Source organism: Lissotriton vulgaris, chromosome 1_1 (assembly GCF_964263255.1).
Source record: "Lissotriton vulgaris chromosome 1_1, aLisVul1.2, whole genome shotgun sequence".
Classification (NCBI taxonomy): domain Eukaryota; kingdom Metazoa; phylum Chordata; class Amphibia; order Caudata; family Salamandridae; genus Lissotriton; species Lissotriton vulgaris.
The window spans coordinates 273,422,728-273,448,165 of NC_141685.1; positions in this window are offsets into that span (position 1 = coordinate 273,422,728).

Here is a 25,438-nt window from a genome sequence, read left to right on the forward strand (position 1 = left end):
GGTCCCCAAGGCTGCCGCCCCGGGCGTTGCCCCCGAGCTCCGGTTCTGTGTGGACTAGCGGGGCCTGAACGCCGTTACCAGAACTGACGCTCACCCCATCCCCCGGGCGGATGAGCTGATTGACCGCATGGGGGCCACCCGCTACCTGAGCATCTTCGATCTAACAGCGGGCTACTGGCCGATTGGCCTCACCCCTGGGGCTCAAGAACGATCCGCCTTCTCTACCCCGGATGGCCACTACCACTTCAAGGTGATGCCATTCGGGATGAAAAACGCCCCAGCTACCTTCCAGAGACTCGTGAACCAGGTATTGGTGGGCCTCGAAGAATTCAGCGCCGCCTATCTGGACGACATTGCTGTATACAGTCGACACTGGGCAGACCACCTCCACCACCTTCGGGAGGTCCTGCACGCCCTCCGGTAGGCCGGACTCACCATCAAAGCCAGTAAAGGCCAGATTGGCCAAGGGTCCGTGACCTACCTGGGACACCAAGTGGGGAGCGGTCTGGTGGCCCCCCTCCAGCTCAAGATCGCTGCCATCCAGTCCTGGCAACCCCCTGTCACCCAAACCGAGGTCCGAGCCTTCCTGGGGCTCACCGGATACTACCGGCGGTTTGTAAAGGACTATGGCAGCATTGTGGGGCCCCTCACAGAACTCACATCCAAGAAGAACCCCAAAACAGTCAACTGGACTCCGGACTGTCAAGCGGCCTTTGAGAAATTGAAGGCCGCCATGTGCACTGCCCCCGTGCTCCAGGCCCCCGACTACAGCCGGGAGTTCATAGTACAGATGGACGCCTCAGATCATGGCATTGGGGCCGTCCTCTCTCAACTCAACACCGAGGGAGTCGATCAGCCAGTGGCCTTCATCAGCCGACGCCTGCTGGCCCGAGAACAGCGCTGGAGCACCATCGAGCGCGAGGCCTTCGCCGTGGTATGGGCCCTCAAGAAGCTCCGGCCCTATCTCTTCGGTACCCACTTCCGGGTGCAAACAGATCACCGACCCCTGCAGTGGCTGATGCAGATGCGGGGAGAGAACCCAAAACTGTTGCGATGGTCCATCTCCCTGCAAGGGATGGATTTCACTGTGGAGCATCGTCCAGGCCAGGAGCACGCCAACACAGACGGCCTGTCACGCTTCTTCCGCCTCGGCGAGGAGAGTACCCAAGAGGATGGGTGACTCTCCCTGCCTTCAGCTGGGGGGGACGCATGTTGGACAGGCCTCGTGGAAGGCCCGCTCCCTCCCCGCATGACGGGGTCCGGACCCCTGCTCTCCCTGTATCCCCGACAAGAACCATCCCGGCAACCGCTGGAGCAACCCACAACCCGTCCCCAACGGAACTCCAGCCCCCGAACACCCCAGTATCCGCTGGCCCGGGCCCCCGTCAGCACCTCGGCCCGGCCCAGCCGCCATCTTTGGACACAACATTACAAGGCCGCGTGGCCTCGGCTCGACCCCAACCCTGGGCCTGGCCAGGCCCGACATCGAGGCACCACCATCCACCTAGGGGGTGAAGAGACCACTTGGCAGGTCAATGAGGGAAGGAGTGTCAACGGCTCCCCTCCGCCAGGTGTCGATCGCCCCCGGCCTCCCCAGGCGCTGGCTCCACCCCCCTGCTGGGTGTCTGGACTCCCTCATCCCAGACCTCCCGACCTCCAAGTGCGAGGGTCCGGACATCAAAGGAGACCAGACCTATAACTGGGGCAGCTCCAGAGCAGGAAGGCAGTTGTATCTTGGAGTCGAGAGACACCGTGAGGAACTCATCCTTGAAGGCCTGCTGGCGCTGCCGCGGCCCTTTCTTGCGAACCATCTCCTAAGCCTGCTGGCGCTGCCGCGGCCCTCGTCAACGTGACCCATCGTCCTGGCCTGCTGGCGCTGCCGCGGCCTTCCTCGTCGTGCACCATCTTCGTAGCCTGCTGGCGCTGCCGCGGCCCTCCTTGTTGAGAATCTTCGTCCTAGCCTGCTGGCGCTGCCGCGGCCCTCCTTGCTGTGAACCATCATCCTAGCCTGGATGGCACTGCCGCGGCCCTCCTTGGTGAGAACCATCGTCCTAGCCTGCTGGCGCTGCCGCGGCTCATCTTTGCGAACCCCCAAGCTCGAGGATTGTGAGCTTCCCTCTGACCGCACCTGTACCGGACCGGTACTAAGACTGTCCCGCTACCCCTTTCCCCTACAGAGACTAGAATTGGCAGGATCCTCGTATCCTGGTTACCCTGTACCGTTATCACCTTGCCTCAAGATTCGTATATAAAGTGTATTGAACTCATCCTTGTGTGGTGTCCATCTGTGGGGGGGGAAGTTACTTGTCTGTACGATCGCTGGAGACGGCCCTCACCGGAGGCCTCTCCCCCTGTACTCGGCCGACCCTCCGGGTCCCCGTCTAACATTGGTGGCCAGCGGCGCGATCCGAGCCGACGCATAATCGTACAGAGAGTAACTCACCCCACGACACACAACCACCATGACAACAAAAGAGAGCGGAACAACGGAAAAATTCCAGATGGACAAACTAGAAGAATACAGCCACAGAGAACTAAAACAATTCTGCATAGAACTGGGCATTGCTACCACAGGACTGAGCACGAAAGAGGACTTCAAACACGCCCTGGAATCTTGGGCGGAGACGGGTACGGCCGTACCCCAAAACCAAAGACTCGAGACAACCGAAACAAGCACCGCGCCGTCAGAAGAAAGAAGACCGGGTCTCTCACCAGAGGAGGCCCGAGAACGAGAGAAGAGCAGGCTCCACGAATTGGAACTGGCTCGACTTCGCTTAGATGGAGAACTCAAATTGGCGGAACAAAAAATAACTTTGGAACACTTACGGCTCCGAGAGGAGCGAGAAGAGAAACAAAGGCAGAGAGAGTTAGAAGAGAAAAAGCTAGCCTACGAGCACGAGCGCAGCTTAAAGGAACTAGAGATTCGGAGGCAGAACAAAGATCTCGGGGTCCCCGGGCACCCGAGCCCCCTGTCACTACGGACCCCAAGGTCCACATCCCCAAGGATGTCGTCAGAGAATATTACCGGAACGATGATATCCAGCAATGGTTCAAAGCCTACGAGGTAGCCATGACCTCCCACCGGATTCCCCGGAGCGACTGGGGTGCCGGGTTATGGGGGAGGTTTGTCAACGAAGGGCGAGACGCCCTGCTGCAACTCCCAGACCATCAGATGACATCCTACGACCACATGAAAGCCGCCCTCCTCACCCGATACGGACTCACGCCCGAGATGTACCGCCAGAGGTTCCGCGATTGCAAACGGATCCCGGGTACGACTTGGGTGGAGTACGTGAACTACTTTAGCCGAGCCTTCGAGGGGTGGATCAAGGGCAGCAAGGTGACCACTTACGAGCAACTCTTTGACCTTATTGTATGGGAGCACCTTTCTAACAACTGCTTCGTCGAGCTCAGGCAGCACCTCCTTGACAGTAAACTGACTGAACCTCGGCAGCTCGCCGCCGAGGCTGACCGATGGGAAAGCACCCGAGTTACCCGAAACGGGCCCAGCGACCAGAACAGAGCCGCCCAAGGGCTCCATCGCCCTCGAGGGGGAGGAGGAGGCCAGGGTCGGGGCAGAGACACTGTCCCGGTGGCTCCCGCCAGCAACACCCCGCCCCCGGCCGGCAGAGGGAGCCTCCCGATGCGACCAGGTTTCCGCGCCAACGTTACCTGCCACCGATGCCAGCGACCCGGCCACTACGCCAATGATCCCAACTGCCCAAAGAACCAGAGCCCTATGCCCCGCCAGGTCGCTGCCGCCGCCCTGGGAGAAGAGCAAACCCAAGAAGACACTGAAGAGTACGAGCCAGACCAGCCCGAGTGGGAACCAGCCGCCATGTCCCTGGTCTGCCTAGGGGAAAGAGACCTTATCCCGCGGGCACCCCTTCCCGCCAACACGCAGAAGTACAGCCAGTGGGTCAACATTAATGGGCACCGGGCTGAAGCCCTCCGCGAAACCGGGGCCAGTGTGACCGCAGTCCGCTGCCATCTGGTGACCCCGGACAAGATCTTGCCAAATATCCTTTGCTCCGTACGGTCGGCGGACAACTCAGAAAGCTTATGTCGGATGGCCCGCGTCCCCTTCGAGTGGGGAGGAGTATCCGGAATGCTGAAAGTGACTGTCCGCGATGATGCACCCGTGGACTGCCTCCTGGGGAACGATCTCGAAAGTTCTCCATGGGCAGCCGTCGAGAGAAGAGAGCACCTGGGGATGCTGGGCCTCCCCGAATGGGTCTGCGTAACGACCCGGTCCATGGCCGCCCGCGCCATCTCCAGTTCCGAAGAACCCGAATGGCCAGAGCCTCCTCCCCCGATCGTCCAAGAGAGAGCCCCTCTAGAAACCCGTTCTCCGGAACAAAACGAAGAAGGACTCAATCGGCTCCGGGACCTTCCCGAACTGGCCCAGTGGCGCCAAGAGGGTGGCCCTACCCAGGAACAATTCCGACAAGAGCAGAGAACCTGTCCCTCCCTCGAGGGACTCCGGCAGCAAGTCCTCGCCCAGAGCGCAGGAGACACCTCAGGGGCCCATTGGATTTATTGGGACAATGACCTGCTCTACAGTGAGCAAAGGATTGCTGAGCTGGGGGCCAGCCGGGTGCTGGTGGTCCCCCTCCGCTTCAGAGACTTCCTCTTAAACCTAGCACACGATGTGCCCCTTGCCGGACACCTGGGGCAAGACAAAACGTACAGCCGCCTGGTGACACACTTCTACTGGCCCAAAATGCGGAATGATGTATCCAACCACTGCCGGGCCTGTCCAACCTGCCAGGCCAGCGGGAAGAGCGGCTGAAAGACCAAAGCACCGTTGCAGCCTTTTCCCATCGTCACCACCCCATTTGAACGGGTGGGAATAGACATTGTGGGGCCCCTGGACCCCCAAACAGCACAAGGGCACCGGTTCATCCTAGTCCTGGTGGACCACGCCACCCGCTGGTAGGCCGAGCCCTGATGGGAATCTTCTCTCGGGTGGGCTTCCCCCGGGAAGTCGTCAGCGACAGGGGCACGAACTTTATCTCTAAATACATGAAGTCTCTCTGGCAACAGTGCGGGGTCACCTACAAATTCACGACCCCCTATCACCCGCAAGGAAATGGACTGGTCGAGCGGTTTAACCGCACCCTCAAGGGAATGATCATGGGCCTAGAAGAACCCCAACGTCGCCAATGGGATGTGCTGCTCTCGTGCCTCCTGTTCGCCTACCGAGAAGTCCCCCAGAAATCCCTGGGTTTCAGCCCATTCGAACTCCTGTATGGACACCCCGTCCGGGGTCCCCTCAGCCTGGTCAAAGAAGGGTGGGAGGTGGCCCCCCAGAAGACTCCTCCGGATGTATACAAGTATCTCCTGATCCTCCGCAACCAGGCCCGGCGATTCAGGGAACTCGCCAAGGCCAACCTTGAAGCCAGTCAGGAGGACATGAAGAGATGGTATGATCAGCATGCCTCCTCCATCGAGTTAGAGCCGGGACAACAAGTCTGGGTGATGTCCCTGGTTGAACCCTGCGCCCTACAGGACAAATGGACAGGGCCCTTCAAGGTGATAGAACGCAAGAGTCCCGTCACCTACCTGATCGACATGGAGTCTCCCCGGAACCCCCTGCGGGTCCTACACGCCAACAGACTCAAACCCCACTTCGTACGCTCCGAACTCAGCCTCCTGAAGGCTACCGATAGTGGGACAGAGGAAGACTCCGAGCCCCTTCCTGAGCTGCTGAGGACACTCGAGCAGGACGGCTCAGTGGAAGGGGTCAGACTCTCCGCTGCCTTATCCCCCGAGCAACGCCAAGACTGTCGAGATCTCCTGCTACAATTCGCAGACCTGTTTTCCCTCATCCCCGGGGTCACCCCCTGGTGCCTTCACGACGTGGACACCGGGGATAGCCCCCCTATTCAACACAGGGCGTATCGAGTGCCGGATCGAGTGCGCGCCTGCATCCAGAACGAAGTCTCCAAAATGCTGGCTCTAGGAGTGATCGAGCCATCTGACAGCCCCTGGGCCAGCCCAGTCGTTCTGGTCCCCAAGGCTGCCGCCCCGGGCGTTGCCCCCGAGCTCCGGTTCTGTGTGGACTAGCGGGGCCTGAACGCAGTTACCAGAACCGACGCTCACCCCATCCCCCGGGCGGATGAGCTGATTGACCGCATGGGGGCCGCCCGCTACCTGAGCATCTTCGATCTAACAGCGGGCTACTGGCCGATTGGCCTCACCCCTGGGGCTCAAGAACGATCCGCCTTCTCTACCCCGGATGGCCACTACCACTTCAAGGTGATGCCATTCGGGATGAAAAACGCCCCAGCTACCTTCCAGAGACTCGTAAACCAGGTATTGGCGGGCCTCGAAGAATTCAGCGCCGCCTATCTGGACGACATTGCTGTATACAGTCGACACTGGGCAGACCACCTCCACCACCTTCGGGAGGTCCTGCACGCCCTCCGGCAGGCCGGACTCACCATCAAAGCCAGTAAATGCCAGATTGGCCAAGGGTCCGTGACCTACCTGGGACACCAAGTGGGGAGCGGTCTGGTGGCCCCCCTCCAGCTCAAGATCGCTGCCATCCAGTCCTGGCAACCCCCTGTCACCCAAACCGAGGTCCGAGCCTTCCTGGGGCTCACCGGATACTACCGGCGGTTTGTAAAGGACTATGGCAGCATTGTGGGGCCCCTCACAGAACTCACATCCAAGAAGAACCCCAAAACAGTCAACTGGACTCCGGACTGTCAAGCGGCCTTTGAGAAATTGAAGGCCGCCATGTGCACTGCCCCCGTGCTCCAGGCCCCCGACTACAGCCGGGAGTTCATAGTACAGACGGACACCTCAGATAATGGCATTGGGGCCGTCCTCTCTCAACTCAACACCGAGGTAGTCGATCAGCCAGTGGCCTTCATCAGCCGACGCCTGCTGGCCCGAGAACAGCGCTGGAGCACCATCGAGCGCGAGGCCTTCGCCGTGGTATGGGCCCTCAAGAAGCTCCTGCCCTATCTCTTCGGTACCCACTTCCGGGTGCAAACAGATCACCGACCCCTGCAGTGGCTGATGCAGATGCGGGGAGAGAACCTAAAACTGTTGCGATGGTCCATCTCCCTGCAAGGGATGGATTTCACTGTGGAGCATCGTCCAGGCCAGGACGGCCTGTCACGCTTCTTCCGCCTCGGCGAGGAGAGTACCCAAGAGGATGGGTGACTCTCCCTGCCTTCAGCTGGGGGGGACGCATGTTGGACAGGCCTCGTGGAAGGCCCGCTCCCTCCCCGCATGACGGGGTCCGGACCCCTGCTCTCCCTGTATCCCCGACAAGAACCATCCCGGCAACCGCTGGAGCAACCCACAACCCGTCCCCAACGGAACTCCAGCCCCCGAACACCCCAGTATCCGCTGGCCCGGGCCCCCGTCAGCACCTCGGCCCGGCCCAGCCGCCATCTTTGGACACAACATTACAAGGCCGCGTGGCCTCGGCTCGACCCCAACCCTGGGCCTGGCCAGGCCCGACATCGAGGCACCACCATCCACCTAGGGGGTGAAGAGACCACTTGGCAGGTCAATGAGGGAAGGAGTGTCAACGGCTCCCCTCCGCCAGGTGTCGATCGCCCCCGGCCTCCCCAGGCGCTGGCTCCACCCCCCTGCTGGGTGTCTGGACTCCCTCATCCCAGACCTCCCGACCTCCAAGTGCGAGGGTCCGGACATCAAAGGAGACCAGACCTATAACTGGGGCAGCTCCAGAGCAGGAAGGCAGTTGTATCTTGGAGTCGAGAGACACCGTGAGGAACTCATCCTTGAAGGCCTGCTGGCGCTGCCGCGGCCCTTTCTTGCGAACCATCTCCTAAGCCTGCTGGCGCTGCCGCGGCCCTCGTCAACGTGACCCATCGTCCTGGCCTGCTGGCGCTGCCGCGGCCTTCCTCGTCGTGCACCATCTTCGTAGCCTGCTGGCGCTGCCGCGGCCCTCCTTGTTGAGAATCTTCGTCCTAGCCTGCTGGCGCTGCCGCGGCCCTCCTTGCTGTGAACCATCATCCTAGCCTGGATGGCACTGCCGCGGCCCTCCTTGGTGAGAACCATCGTCCTAGCCTGCTGGCGCTGCCGCGGCTCATCTTTGCGAACCCCCAAGCTCGAGGATTGTGAGCTTCCCTCTGACCGCACCTGTACCGGACCGGTACTAAGACTGTCCCGCTACCCCTTTCCCCTACAGAGACTAGAATTGGCAGGATCCTCGTATCCTGGTTACCCTGTACCGTTATCACCTTGCCTCAAGATTCGTATATAAAGTGTATTGAACTCATCCTTGTGTGGTGTCCATCTGTGGGGGGGGAAGTTACTTGTCTGTACGATCGCTGGAGACGGCCCTCACCGGAGGCCTCTCCCCCTGTACTCGGCCGACCCTCCGGGTCCCCGTCTAACATTGGTGGCCAGCGGCGCGATCCGAGCCGACGCATAATCGTACAGAGAGTAACTCACCCCACGACACACAACCACCATGACAACAAAAGAGAGCGGAACAACGGAAAAATTCCAGATGGACAAACTAGAAGAATACAGCCACAGAGAACTAAAACAATTCTGCATAGAACTGGGCATTGCTACCACAGGACTGAGCACGAAAGAGGACTTCAAACACGCCCTGGAATCTTGGGCGGAGACGGGTACGGCCGTACCCCAAAACCAAAGACTCGAGACAACCGAAACAAGCACCGCGCCGTCAGAAGAAAGAAGACCGGGTCTCTCACCAGAGGAGGCCCGAGAACGAGAGAAGAGCAGGCTCCACGAATTGGAACTGGCTCGACTTCGCTTAGATGGAGAACTCAAATTGGCGGAACAAAAAATAACTTTGGAACACTTACGGCTCCGAGAGGAGCGAGAAGAGAAACAAAGGCAGAGAGAGTTAGAAGAGAAAAAGCTAGCCTACGAGCACGAGCGCAGCTTAAAGGAACTAGAGATTCGGAGGCAGAACAAAGATCTCGGGGTCCCCGGGCACCCGAGCCCCCTGTCACTACGGACCCCAAGGTCCACATCCCCAAGGATGTCGTCAGAGAATATTACCGGAACGATGATATCCAGCAATGGTTCAAAGCCTACGAGGTAGCCATGACCTCCCACCGGATTCCCCGGAGCGACTGGGGTGCCGGGTTATGGGGGAGGTTTGTCAACGAAGGGCGAGACGCCCTGCTGCAACTCCCAGACCATCAGATGACATCCTACGACCACATGAAAGCCGCCCTCCTCACCCGATACGGACTCACGCCCGAGATGTACCGCCAGAGGTTCCGCGATTGCAAACGGATCCCGGGTACGACTTGGGTGGAGTACGTGAACTACTTTAGCCGAGCCTTCGAGGGGTGGATCAAGGGCAGCAAGGTGACCACTTACGAGCAACTCTTTGACCTTATTGTATGGGAGCACCTTTCTAACAACTGCTTCGTCGAGCTCAGGCAGCACCTCCTTGACAGTAAACTGACTGAACCTCGGCAGCTCGCCGCCGAGGCTGACCGATGGGAAAGCACCCGAGTTACCCGAAACGGGCCCAGCGACCAGAACAGAGCCGCCCAAGGGCTCCATCGCCCTCGAGGGGGAGGAGGAGGCCAGGGTCGGGGCAGAGACACTGTCCCGGTGGCTCCCGCCAGCAACACCCCGCCCCCGGCCGGCAGAGGGAGCCTCCCGATGCGACCAGGTTTCCGCGCCAACGTTACCTGCCACCGATGCCAGCGACCCGGCCACTACGCCAATGATCCCAACTGCCCAAAGAACCAGAGCCCTATGCCCCGCCAGGTCGCTGCCGCCGCCCTGGGAGAAGAGCAAACCCAAGAAGACACTGAAGAGTACGAGCCAGACCAGCCCGAGTGGGAACCAGCCGCCATGTCCCTGGTCTGCCTAGGGGAAAGAGACCTGATCCCGCGGGCACCCCTTCCCGCCAACACGCAGAAGTACAGCCAGTGGGTCAACATTAATGGGCACCGGGCTGAAGCCCTCCGCGAAACCGGGGCCAGTGTGACCGCAGTCCGCTGCCATCTGGTGACCCCGGACAAGATCTTGCCAAATATCCTTTGCTCCGTACGGTCGGCGGACAACTCAGAAAGCTTATGTCGGATGGCCTGCGTCCCCTTCGAGTGGGGAGGAGTATCCGGAATGCTGAAAGTGACTGTCCGCGATGATGCACCCGTGGACTGCCTCCTGGGGAACGATCTCGAAAGTTCTCCATGGGCAGCCGTCGAGAGAAGAGAGCACCTGGGGATGCTGGGCCTCCCCGAATGGGTCTGCGTAACGACCCGGTCCATGGCCGCCCGCGCCATCTCCAGTTCCGAAGAACCCGAATGGCCAGAGCCTCCTCCCCCGATCGTCCAAGAGAGAGCCCCTCTAGAAACCCGTTCTCCGGAACAAAACGAAGAAGGACTCAATCGGCTCCGGGACCTTCCCGAACTGGCCCAGTGGCGCCAAGAGGGTGGCCCTACCCAGGAACAATTCCGACAAGAGCAGAGAACCTGTCCCTCCCTCGAGGGACTCCGGCAGCAAGTCCTCGCCCAGAGCGCAGGAGACACCTCAGGGGCCCATTGGATTTATTGGGACAATGACCTGCTCTACAGTGAGCAAAGGATTGCTGAGCTGGGGGCCAGCCGGGTGCTGGTGGTCCCCCTCCGCTTCAGAGACTTCCTCTTAAACCTAGCACACGATGTGCCCCTTGCCGGACACCTGGGGCAAGACAAAACGTACAGCCGCCTGGTGACACACTTCTACTGGCCCAAAATGCGGAATGATGTATCCAACCACTGCCGGGCCTGTCCAACCTGCCAGGCCAGCGGGAAGAGCGGCTGAAAGACCAAAGCACCGTTGCAGCCTTTTCCCATCGTCACCACCCCATTTGAACGGGTGGGAATAGACATTGTGGGGCCCCTGGACCCCCAAACAGCACAAGGGCACCGGTTCATCCTAGTCCTGGTGGACCACGCCACCCGCTGGTAGGCCGAGCCCTGATGGGAATCTTCTCTCGGGTGGGCTTCCCCCGGGAAGTCGTCAGCGACAGGGGCACGAACTTTATCTCTAAATACATGAAGTCTCTCTGGCAACAGTGCGGGGTCACCTACAAATTCACGACCCCCTATCACCCGCAAGGAAATGGACTGGTCGAGCGGTTTAACCGCACCCTCAAGGGAATGATCATGGGCCTAGAAGAACCCCAACGTCGCCAATGGGATGTGCTGCTCTCGTGCCTCCTGTTCGCCTACCGAGAAGTCCCCCAGAAATCCCTGGGTTTCAGCCCATTCGAACTCCTGTATGGACACCCCGTCCGGGGTCCCCTCAGCCTGGTCAAAGAAGGGTGGGAGGTGGCCCCCCAGAAGACTCCTCCGGATGTATACAAGTATCTCCTGATCCTCCGCAACCAGGCCCGGCGATTCAGGGAACTCGCCAAGGCCAACCTTGAAGCCAGTCAGGAGGACATGAAGAGATGGTATGATCAGCATGCCTCCTCCATCGAGTTAGAGCCGGGACAACAAGTCTGGGTGATGTCCCTGGTTGAACCCTGCGCCCTACAGGACAAATGGACAGGGCCCTTCAAGGTGATAGAACGCAAGAGTCCCGTCACCTACCTGATCGACATGGAGTCTCCCCGGAACCCCCTGCGGGTCCTACACGCCAACAGACTCAAACCCCACTTCGTACGCTCCGAACTCAGCCTCCTGAAGGCTACCGATAGTGGGACAGAGGAAGACTCCGAGCCCCTTCCTGAGCTGCTGAGGACACTCGAGCAGGACGGCTCAGTGGAAGGGGTCAGACTCTCCGCTGCCTTATCCCCCGAGCAACGCCAAGACTGTCGAGATCTCCTGCTACAATTCGCAGACCTGTTTTCCCTCATCCCCGGGGTCACCCCCTGGTGCCTTCACGACGTGGACACCGGGGATAGCCCCCCTATTCAACACAGGGCGTATCGAGTGCCGGATCGAGTGCGCGCCTGCATCCAGAACGAAGTCTCCAAAATGCTGGCTCTAGGAGTGATCGAGCCATCTGACAGCCCCTGGGCCAGCCCAGTCGTTCTGGTCCCCAAGGCTGCCGCCCCGGGCGTTGCCCCCGAGCTCCGGTTCTGTGTGGACTAGCGGGGCCTGAACGCAGTTACCAGAACCGACGCTCACCCCATCCCCCGGGCGGATGAGCTGATTGACCGCATGGGGGCCGCCCGCTACCTGAGCATCTTCGATCTAACAGCGGGCTACTGGCCGATTGGCCTCACCCCTGGGGCTCAAGAACGATCCGCCTTCTCTACCCCGGATGGCCACTACCACTTCAAGGTGATGCCATTCGGGATGAAAAACGCCCCAGCTACCTTCCAGAGACTCGTAAACCAGGTATTGGCGGGCCTCGAAGAATTCAGCGCCGCCTATCTGGACGACATTGCTGTATACAGTCGACACTGGGCAGACCACCTCCACCACCTTCGGGAGGTCCTGCACGCCCTCCGGCAGGCCGGACTCACCATCAAAGCCAGTAAATGCCAGATTGGCCAAGGGTCCGTGACCTACCTGGGACACCAAGTGGGGAGCGGTCTGGTGGCCCCCCTCCAGCTCAAGATCGCTGCCATCCAGTCCTGGCAACCCCCTGTCACCCAAACCGAGGTCCGAGCCTTCCTGGGGCTCACCGGATACTACCGGCGGTTTGTAAAGGACTATGGCAGCATTGTGGGGCCCCTCACAGAACTCACATCCAAGAAGAACCCCAAAACAGTCAACTGGACTCCGGACTGTCAAGCGGCCTTTGAGAAATTGAAGGCCGCCATGTGCACTGCCCCCGTGCTCCAGGCCCCCGACTACAGCCGGGAGTTCATAGTACAGACGGACACCTCAGATAATGGCATTGGGGCCGTCCTCTCTCAACTCAACACCGAGGTAGTCGATCAGCCAGTGGCCTTCATCAGCCGACGCCTGCTGGCCCGAGAACAGCGCTGGAGCACCATCGAGCGCGAGGCCTTCGCCGTGGTATGGGCCCTCAAGAAGCTCCTGCCCTATCTCTTCGGTACCCACTTCCGGGTGCAAACAGATCACCGACCCCTGCAGTGGCTGATGCAGATGCGGGGAGAGAACCTAAAACTGTTGCGATGGTCCATCTCCCTGCAAGGGATGGATTTCACTGTGGAGCATCGTCCAGGCCAGGACGGCCTGTCACGCTTCTTCCGCCTCGGCGAGGAGAGTACCCAAGAGGATGGGTGACTCTCCCTGCCTTCAGCTGGGGGGGACGCATGTTGGACAGGCCTCGTGGAAGGCCCGCTCCCTCCCCGCATGACGGGGTCCGGACCCCTGCTCTCCCTGTATCCCCGACAAGAACCATCCCAGCAACCGCTGGAGCAACCCACAACCCGTCCCCAACGGAACTCCAGCCCCCGAACACCCCAGTATCGGCTGGCCCGGGCCCCCGTCAGCACCTCGGCCCCGGCCCAGCCGCCATCTTTGGACACAACATTACAAGGCCGCGTGGCCTCGGCTCGACCCCAACCCTGGGCCTGGCCAGGCCCGACATCGAGGCACCACCATCCACCTAGGGAGTGAAGAGACCACTTGGCAGGTCAATGAGGGAAGGAGTGTCAACGGCTCCCCTCCGCCAGGTGTCGATCGCCCCCGGCCTCCCCAGGCGCTGGCTCCACCCCCCTGCTGGGTGTCTGGACTCCCTCATCCCAGACCTCCCGACCTCCAAGTGCGAGGGTCCGGACATCAAAGGAGACCAGACCTATAACCGGGGCAGCTCCAGAGCAGGAAGGCAGTTGTATCTTGGAGTCGAGAGACACCGTGAGGAACTCATTCTTGAAGGCCTGCTGGCGCTGCCGCGGCCCTTTCTTGCGAACCATCTCCTAAGCCTGCTGGCGCTGCCGCGGCCCTCGTCAACGTGACCCATCTTCCTGGCCTGCTGGCGCTGCCGCGGCCTTCCTCGTCATGCACCATCTTCGTAGCCTGCTGGCGCTGCCGCGGCCCTCCTTGTTGAGAATCTTCGTCCTAGCCTGCTGGCGCTGCTGCGGCCCTCCTTGCTGTGAACCATCATCCTAGCCTGCTGGCACTGCCGCGGCCCTCCTTGGTGAGAACCATCGTCCTAGCCTGCTGGCGCTGCCGCGGCTCATCTTTGCGAACCCCCAAGCTCGAGGATTGTGAGCTTCCCTCTGACCGCACCTGTACCGGACCGGTACTAAGACTGTACCGCTACCACTTTCCCCTACAGAGACTAGAATTGGCAGGATCCTCGTATCCTGGTTACCCTGTACTGTTATCACCTTGCCTCAAGATTCGTATATAAAGTGTATTGAACTCATCCTTGTGTGGTGTCCATCTGTGGGTGGGGGGAGTTACTTGTCTGTACGATCGCTGGAGACGGCCCTCACCGGAGGCCTCTCCCCCTGTACTCGGCCGACCCTCCGGGTCCCCGTCTAACATCCATAAATAAAAAGCCCTACATATTTAAAGCAGACTAAAATCTAAATAAAATTGCTTATTATTTAAAATGATTTTCAATGAAATAAACATATATTACTTTTCACACATCACAAAATGTTAAATTTTTTTTATTAATCGAACTACTATAAACTGCGACGAAAAAGCCCAGTTTAAATAAATTGGATTTTGCTACAGAAGCAACACTCCTCTTCAAGAATAATTTGAAGGTACTTTTCGAATTTTTAAAAATGACAATTCTAAACAAATTAAACGAAAATACATTTTTTAATCCACACATATTTAATCTGATTTTCACAGAGAAATTCTATTTCGATAAAATAAAAATATACTTTCTACAATGAAAATTGAAACCTCGACTTTTAAAGAAGGTAAATATTTTTTATTAACATAACTGCATTTTTAAAATGTAGTCATTAATGAAGAAAAGATTCATAAAGAATAAAAAGTATAGAGATAAAAATAATTTAGAGAAGTCCATGAAGGTGCAGCAGTAAGGAAAGTGTGAAATGGTGTAGGGGTAAGAATAACTATTCTAACTCCAGGAAGGTGCAGCAGTAGGAAAAGTGTGGAATAGTGTCATGGTAACAAATACTATTCTTACTCCATGAATATGCAGTAGTCGAGAAAGTGTGGGATGTTGTAGGGGTAGGAATTACTATTCTAACTCCTGGAAGGTGCAGCAGTAGGGAAAGTGTGGGATGGTGTAGTGGTAAGAATTACTATTCTAACACCAGGAAGGTGCAGCAATAGAGAAAGTGTGGGATGGTATAGGGGTTAGAATTACTATTCTAACTCCCGGAAGGTACAGCAGTAGGGAAAGTGTGGGATAGTGTAGGGGTAAAAATTACTATTCTAACTCCAGGAAGGAGCAGCAGTAGGAAAAGTTTGGGATGGTATGGGGGTTACTATTCTAAGTCAAATAACATGTAGCAGTAGGGAAACTGTGTACTAGTGTGTACTAGTGTACCATCACACCATCCCAACTCTTCCCAGGCAGAGCCACCATTACTATTTACAATAACGGGATGGTCCTATCTCAATCCACAGACAGGAACTAGGAACTACTAGACAACCTGTTCCCCACTTTCAAAGAGCACCTCTCCAATCCGCGGACCAACACTCATATTTCCCCCAGTCCTACCACCCCTGACTTCACAGCTCCCACCACCCACAACCCTTCTAACCTAGCTCAGCACCAGGTAGATACTACACACTCATCATTCAGAGACACACCTACCACCCCTGACTTCTCAGCTCCCACCCACAACCCTTCTACCCCAGTTCAACACCAGGTAGAGACCACTCACGCTTCAAAGACGGACACAGATCTTTCCCCCTCATACACCACTTGCACCCCCCACTCCTCCTACCAGCCCTCGGACCTCCACGCATACCATTACCACTCCTCTCTCCCATGACATCACAGCCGACATTAACACTCCTCTCACCCCTGACATCACAGCTCCCACCCACAACACATCTAACCTAGTTCTGCACCAGTACGACACGCACAACGACAAATCCCACCCTTTATCCCCCCCATTCTCAGTCCCCACTTCCCTCTAACTAACTACGCAGAACACACCTCCTCTCTTCATTTAACTCCCCCTCCCCACAACAGGACCTTCTCCAATCCCATTTCCCCACCCATTCTCACCCCCCATTACCCTTCCTGCACCCCAATCTCCACTAACATACACCCATCCTCCATTTTGATCTCTCCGCCTACCACCAATGCCCTCACTCATACCACCAACCTCCTCCCTACCTCATCCACAATCCTCCCACCCAAACCCTCTCTCCTCCCTAAGACCATCTCGTACACCAACACAACGGAGCCCGGCACCAACACCAGCCCACTCCCCCACCTGCACGCCAATTCCCTGGTCAATCATTTACCTTTGACTTCCACCCACACCTCCAACACCTACCCCACGTTGGACAAGATTATGGCCACCCTCATCCAGATCAAAGGAGACATGCACATCCTCAAAGAACTACTCTCCACACACCCCATACACCCCTCACCCACCTCCACCTCCCCTCCCAACATGTCCCCTACCCTTCCGGTTGACTCTCTCACTCAACACTCCACACACCGGACTTCAATTCCTGTTCGTAATCGCAACAACCGCCCTCATCGCCCCTGCAACCCCTCACCCACCACCTCCTCCTCCCCTCCCAACATGTCCCCCACCCTTTCGGTTGACTCTCTCACTCAACACTCCCCACACTGGACTTCAATCCCTGCTAGCAATCGCAACAACCGCCCTTGTCGCCCCTGCAACCCTCTTTCGGACCTCGAGACACTCACTCTCCTCCGCTCATACGACCCAGCCCCCCAAAATCACACATCCACTACACACCTCACCATTCCCACGATACACCCAAATCCCCTTAGACCCCCCCACACTAAACAGCAGAATCTCCATCCCCAATAACCTTAGAAAAGTCCCTCTCTCTCTAGAACCCTCTACAGCCCTCAACACACCCCGTCTCAAATGCACTCTCCTCAACTGCAGATCAGCCTCGAAACATTCCGCCGCCATCGCTGATCTCCTCTTAACGCTGGACCTTGACCTAATTATTCTGACTGAAACCTGGCTAACTGAAGCCTCGTCACCTATAATGGACATTCTGGTTCCACCCAATTACCACATCATTAGACTTGACAGGTCAGGCAAAATAGTTGGTGGAATCGCATGCATCTACAGGAACAACCTCTCCGTTCTGAAAGGCAAATCCTCCTCCCTATCAGCCCCAACATCGTGTGAATACATCTGCCTCGACATTATTAGTGGGGGCAAACCGATATGCTCTCTACACAGCATTTACCACCCACCCAGAGGCAACCTCACCTTTTCCCAACAAATCATGGATATGATCTCAACCAACTCGGGACGGCAGCTCACCCAAATATACCTTGGCGACTTCAACCTCCACTGGAACGATCGCAATGACGCAGTGGTAAATAGTCTTAAAAATGTCCTCAATGCCCTTGACCTCACCCAAATATGCAACAGCCCGACCCACGAGAAAGGCTCTATCCTCGACCTTATCATCTCCAAAGAGGACTCTATCCAACTCGAGTCCATCCAACCCTGTGACTGGTCAGATCATCATATTGTCACATTCTTCATCAATGTAAAAGTTAAATCTAACCCGGTTCAATCCTCCAAGCCCAAAGTCTGGAAAAGAGACCTGAAAAAACTCAACCCAAGCTCTCTGCCTCCTAACAGCTGCAATCTCCTACTCCCACCGACCGGCGCTAAGGATGTTCAATCCCTGACTGACCACTACCTCAACGCTATGACCTCAATAATTAATGAGGCTGCACCTATGCAGCTAAAAAGAGTCTCTACTAAAATCTCCAATCCATGGTACGACGGAAGTCTCAATGAGGATAGACGAGACATGCGAATGGTAGAACGCACCTGGAGATCAGCTCCCTCTGCACTGCACCTAAAAACTCTGAAGAAAAAGAGAAACGCCTATTTGAGGAAAATAAAACGCTCAAAACTAGACTTCTTCAGCATCCAGCTCAACCAAGCAAAAAAACGTCCGAGAAAACTGTTTGAGCTAATCAGAACACAATCCAAGGAACAACCCCAACCACTCAGCACTGTGTGCGAAGCTTCCTCCTGTGAAGACTTCTCCGCTTTCTTTATCCAAAAAACTGACAATATAAAGAGCGAGCTCCTCATTGACGCTAGCCTCTACTCCAAACCCCACTGCATAGCACCCATTGAACCAAAAAACAATGCTACATGGTCAACCTTTGGCACCTACTCTGAAGAAGAAATTGGCAAACTGCTCAGCACCTTGAAACCATCCAATCACCTCACAGACCCCCTTCCTGCTAACGCTGTAAAAGACTTTACCCCTTTGCTTCTCCCACTCTGGACTAAAATTATCAACAGCTCACTTCAACAAGGAACCATACCAGACTCCCTCAAAGTTGGACAAGTCACACCTTTACTAAAGAAACCTACAGCCGACCCCTCTGATCTGAACAATTACCGTCCCATCACTAATATCCCCACTCTCGCCAAACTGCTGGAAGAATGCGCACAACTACAGTTGACTAAACACATTGAACAGTTTGATCTCCTCAACCCTCATCAATCAGGCTTCCGAGCAGGACACAGTACAGAAACTGCTATGACTCACATAATTGACGACGCACTTCAAATGCTAGACCAAAACAACACCTGCCTCCTCATCCTGCTTGATCTCTCTTCAGCATTCGACACCGTTAAACATGAGAATTTACTTGAACTACTAAGCACAAGAATGGGTTTATCTGGAACTGTTCTCAAGTGGTTCACTTCCTTTCTACACAACAGGTCGCAGAAATTCAAGATCAACAACCTGATGTCTTCACCAATACCTGTAACGCTGGGCGTCCCCCAAGGATCCTCCCTATCCCCAACTCTGTTCAACCTAGTTATGGAACCTCTCACCACCTTGCTACAGGCATCCAATTTACACTTTCACATGTACGCCGATGACACCCAACTTTATCTCAAATTGCAATCCCCCAAAGACATTTTGCTCCTGAACTCAACGATCAGAAGCACCCAATCCTGGCTTGCCGATAATCACCTCAAACTCAATGCCCTGAAAACAGAGTTCCTTCTGATCTCACCTCCAGCGAAGATCTCCACCACTCAAATTTGGCTTAAACACCTAACCGCACTCAATGTCCAGCCCACCATCGTGGACTCAGCAAAATCTTTAGGCATAACCCTCGACACCAATCTCAACATGCAGCAACATATCAGCAAGGCAACTAAGGGAGCGAACTTCCAAATCAATACCCTGAGGAAACTTAAACCTTTCCTCCCAGCCAAAGACTTCCAAACTGCAGTACAAGCACTAGTCATCCCTCGAATAGAATATGGCAGTGTCGCCCTCTCCGGACTCCCCCTAACTACTACCGCACCCCTAAGAGCTTCTCTAAACACTGCAGCGAGACTCATCACTGGGTCAAAAAAGCACTCACATATTTCCCCTGACATGAAATCCCTGAACTGGCTGCCTTTTGAAGCCAGAATACATCTGAAAATCGCCTGCATGACTCACAAAGCGGTACACCTGAACTCTCCCGGCTACCTCACTCAGAAGCTGACAATCTCTGGCGGCGCTAGAAACACTAGAGGCACAAACAATCTTCTGCTGAAACCTCGTAGATTCCGGAAGGAAAAAAACCTATAAACGCTCCTTCTCAGGAATGGCACCCAGGATCTGGAACTCACTCCCTCCCGAAACCAGGCTCATCTCCTCCACTACACTCTTTAAGAAAGAAGTAAAAGCTATCCTCATGGCAAAATACACCTGAACTATTATTTCCGACTCTTTAAAGAATTTGCACCGATCTGTACTACTTATCTGTCCCCGTTGCTTATTTGTATTACTTGTATTATTGATTTACATGATTGTACTGTTTGCTCTTCTGACTTACCTGTTTGACTATGCTCCCTCATGTACCCCTTCTATGTAAAGTGCTCTGATATCTGCAAAGATCTTGTCCGCGCTATATAAAACTTTCAAAATAAATAAAATTAATAGTGTAGGGTAATAATTACTTTTCAAACTCCAGGAAGGTGCAGAAGCAATAAAATTGTAGGATGGTGCAGGGGTAACAATTTCTATTATAACTCCAGGTAGGTGCAGCAGTAGGGAAAGTATAGGATGGTGTAGGGGTATTATTTTCTATTCTAACTCCAGGTAGGTGCAGCAGTAGGGAAAGTGTAGGATGGTAAAGAGGTATAATTTTCTATTCTAACTCCAGGTAGGTGCAGCAGTAGGGAAAGTGTGGGATGGTGTAGGGGTATAAATTACTATTCTAACTCCAGGTAGATGCAGCAGTAGGGAAAGTGTGGGATGGTATAGGGGTATAAAATACTAATCTAACTCCAGGTAAGTGCAGCAGTAGGGAAAGTGTAGGATGGTGTAGGGGTATCAAATACTATTCTAACTCCAGGTAGGTGCAGCAGTAGGGAAATTGTTAAATGGTGTAGGGGAATAAAATACTATTCTAACAACAGAAATATCCAATAACAGAGAAAGGTTAGTATAGTATAAAAGGAACAGTAAAGAGAAATGTAAATTATACACAGTATTGTTCACATTTTTAACTGCATCAGAAACATTTTACATTTAAATAACATTTCCTTTTCCTTATTCATTTTTTTATTATTTCACATTAATCTTCAAATCACGAAATAACAAATCCCAAAAGGGCAACAACCCAAAAGGCCACCAAGAAAAGAAAAAGCAGAGCAGAAACCAGACAACAAAGAAAGAAACCAAACCAAAAGGTAAATAAAATACATACTACAAGGGAAAGTGTTCTATGGTGTAGGGGTATCAATTACTATTCTAACTCCAGGTAGGTGCAGCATGAGGGAAAGTGTAGGATGGTAAAGGGGTATTAGTTTCTATTCTAACTCCAAGTAGGTGCAGCAGTAGGGAAAGTGTAGGATGGTAAAGGGGTATTATTTTCTATTCTAACTCCAGGTAGGTGCAGCAGTAGGGAAAGTCTTGGATGGAGTAGAGATATTATTTACTAATCTAACTCCAGGTAAGTGCAGCAGTAGGGAAAGTATAGGATGGTGTAGGGATATAAATTACTATTCTAACTCCAGGTAGGTGCAGCAGTAGGGAAAGTCTTGGATGGTGTAGGGTATCCAATACTATTCTAACTCCAGGTAAGTGCAGCAGTAGGGAAAGTGTGGGATGGTGTAGGGGTGTCAATTACTATTCTAACTCCAGGTAGGTACAGCAGTAGTGAAAGTGTGGGATGGTGTAGGGGTATCAATTACTATTCTAACTCCAGGTAAGTGCAGCAATAGGGAAAGTGTAAGATGGTGTAGGGGAATAAAATACTATTCTAACTCCTGGTAGGTGCAGCAGTAGGGAAAGTCGTGGATGGTGTGGGGGTATCTAATAATATTCTAACTCCAATTTGGTACAGCAGTTGTGAAAGTGTAGGATGGTATGGTAGAAACAGATACTATTTCAACTCAATAAAAAATGCATCAGAAGGAAAAGTGTGCTAAACTATAAAACAAAATTGACTAGTTCTACTGCAAAGAGAAGAAACATTAGGAAAATACAAGAATAAAGTAGCTGGAGGATTAACAATTCAATTCAATTCAATAATCTTTATTTCGTTGCAATTGCACCATAAAAGATATACAAAATACATAATATACATGACCACATTATTATCGACAAATGTACAAAAATATACAATCAAGAAAAGTGCTGGTGCATGACCAAATGATTACCATAACCCTTCACAGCTAAATCATGAGTTGGGGCTTGAAACACACATCAATAAATATAATTAAAAAAATGTTAAAATATTTACAAGGTTAAAAAAGCATTAAATTGGATTATAACTGCCAGTTAACAATTCTCACTACAACGCTTAAAATGGCAGAGACAATTTTTGTCTAATGAATTTTACAGCCAAGAGAAATCTACTGATGCCAAACACAATTACTTGACAAGTGTCCGTAATTAATATTCTACCAGCTTCCTTATGCGAAGTTGATCCGATATTACGGCACAATGGCAATATCCATTTCCTTCTTGTTTCTGCATAGCTTGAACAGAAAAATAGAATGTGAAAAATGTCTTCTCTTACATTATTTGTGCATAAAGTGCATTTATCGTTGCTAATTTTCCCCCATTTTGTCTTGGTTTCCCGGGTTCTTAGTATGCCATACCTATATTTTAGATACAGGGTTTTCGCCAATGGTGGCTGAATCTCATCAAGAAACATTTCAAACTGGGCCACATTTTTTACCATTAAAAATTTTTCAGTTATGGGGCCATGCGCTCCAACATATACTGCGTCATGGCTCACAAGGGCCCAAAAAGAAAGTTTGACTATTTTCTTTGAGGACACGGTCAAAGATTCTGGCTGGCTCCAAAAATGGGATAAACCCAATTTTGTTAACCAAGTTTTGACATGTTTAAACCAAGAAATCTTACTGCCAGTATCTAGTTTCAAAACTTCAACCAGTCCATTTTTATATTCAGTTAAATCAGGGGTAATCCACAACCTGACCCATAACAATAGCGGTCTTAATATTGCATGTAGATCGGTGCGTCGTATGTTCATATCGAGGAGTAGGGGTAGTAATGGAGTTTTATTAGGAACCTTTAATAATCCCCTTATGAACTTATTCTCCAAGATTTCAAAGGTCTTTCTACACACTGGTCCCCAGAGTTCTGCCCCGTACAAAACTGCTGACTGGACCTTGCATCTAAAGAGCTCTAATACTGGGGTAGCTGCCTTATTTGCACATTTATTATGTCTTTTCAGTATCGGAAGACAATTTTGTTTGAACACAATTTTTGAATTTTCTAATTGAGGTCTCCAATTTAAAGATGAATCTAATAGTACCCCCAAATAAGTAAAACTTTGTTCATAATCAAGCTTTTCTCCATTCAGCGTTAGGTTTTTCTTGACACTTTTATGAGGATTGAGAGCCATATATTTAGTCTTTTTTACATTAATTTCTAACCCTTTTGTAATACAATACTGCTGGAACCTATCTATTAAAATCTGTAGGCCCCATGGGGTTTGTGAAATGAGAATCGTGTCATCCGCGAAGAGGAGGGACGGAACTCGTTCCCCCCCCAGGCGAGGTGAGTCGTTGTCACAATTCTCCATATAAACTGCAATATCGTTGACAAAAAGGGAGAAAAGTGTAGGCGCCAGCACGCACCCTTGGCGCACTCCTCTCTTGATAGGGATTGCATCTGTGAGTTCACCATTTGGGCCCCATCTTACCCTAGCATAGTTATTCTGGTGTAACCCAATCACTAGTTTCAATAGTTCACCTGGGAACCCCTGCTTTTTCAGTGATTTCCACAGTAAATCATGAGGAATAAGGTCAAATGCTGCTCGTAGATCTACAAAGGTAACATATAAATTACCTCTGCGGATGATGACATATTTCCAATACAGGCAGCATAGCCTTAATACCTGATCGATGGTCCCTGTCTTTTCCCTGAACCCTGCCTGATACTTAGATAAAACCGAGTTTTCCTCCAGCCACGTATTTACGCGGTTTAGAATGTGCCTGGCATAAATTTTCTGTGGTATATCTAAAAGACTAATGGGGCGATAGTTCGCTGGCTCACCTCTATCCCCCTTTTTAAAAATGGTGATAATTTCTGCCCCGTCCCATGTATCAGGGATTTGGTCACCAGCTGCGATGACATTAAACAAATGGTTTAAGTAAGGTGCCCAGATCTCAATATTATGCTTATAAAGATCACCAGGGATCTTATCCAGACCAGGGGCCTTCCCTTGCGTGACAGAAGCAATTGCTGTTTCAGTCTCTTGTATATCAAAGATTACCAATGGGTATTCATCATTCTCTACCTGGGTTAGTATTTGTTTTGGGTTTTCCGGGAGCTTTTCCTCTATAATTTGGGCTGCATATAAAGATTAACAATTCAAATTCCAGAAAATTCAGAAGCAGAGAAACTGTTAGATATAGTTCTATTTTTTTGTATTTTCAAACACATATTTAAAAAACAATTTTTCCCCCCACAGATAATGTATACACAGGAAAGAGCTTCCTACATCAAATCCAGAAAAGGAAACAAACTACTTAACCATGAAGGATACATATATTGTAAAGAAAGGATGTTTTCCTAGAAATCATTGGAGGTGTGTGCAATACTACACATCCCATTGCATCGGCAGAGCGGTTACCCATGATGATATCATTATCAAAACTACTGATCACAACAACTCTGCCTCTGCAATGGAGATTGATGTAAGGGAAACCATTAACGAGATGAAAGAACTAGCAAGCACCTCCAATGATTCAACAGGATCCATTTTAAGAGAGGTTGCACAACATGTCCCCTCTCATGTTGCTAGTAATATGCCTATAATTCCTAATTTGAGTTGAATTATTTAAAGACATAAGCAGGCAAGTAACACTCAGACCACAACACCTCATACTTTTTCTGACATTATTATTCCACATGAACTAACTATTTCTTTTGCTAATCAACCCTTCCTTCTCCATGACAACGAAAACCCTCAAAAACATATTCTAATTTTTAGTACTCCCCGCAACCTTGTAAAGTTAGAAAATAGTGAAATTTGGATGATGGATGGGACGTTTAAAAGTACACCCCATCCATTCATGCAAATTTACACTATACACGCTAAAATTAACCATAATGTGATCCCCTTAGTATATAGTTTGCTGCCTGATAAGACTTGTGCAACCTACACTGAACTTTTATCAGTTATTAAAAATATAACAACAAAAAGTCCTAGGAAAATAATAGTAGATTTTGAATTGAGCATGATCAATGTGATCAGTAAAACGTACACGGATACCCAAATTCAGGGGTGTTTTTTCCATTTTTCCCAGGCATTCTGGCGTAAATTACAGAAAACATCCCTGGTTACAGAATACTCCACAGACAGCAAACTCCAAGTTGAATTAAAAAAATTAACTGCACTTTGTTTTGTTCCTCCCGAAAGTGTAGATGAGTACTACACTGCCATTACTGAATCTGAATATTACAACCAAAATGAAGACAAATTGGCACCCATCCTAAATTATTTTGAACACACATGGATTGGGCACCTAAGCAGATCGGGTCGCAGGAGGAAACCACGTTTTCATGTGGACTGGTGGAACTGTTACACGAGCTGTTTAGAGGGAGAAGCTAAAACAAATAATGCCATTGAGGGATGGCATAACTCCTTCAACCATACAATTGGAAAACCTCACCCTAATTTCTACTCATTTTTGGAAACTTTGAAGAAGGAGCAAAGTTTCCAAGAAATGAGACTTTCCCAAGCATTAAGTGGTAGTCTAAAACCACGAGTTACAAAAAAAACAAAGGAGATGTTTGAAAGACTATTGGGTATAATGCAACAGTTTTCGTTGTGTGTGGCTCTAGACTACCTCGAAAATGTGGCTAACATTCTAAGTTTCTAAAAAAAAAAATTTGACCTTACTTTCCTGCTTTGCCCTAAA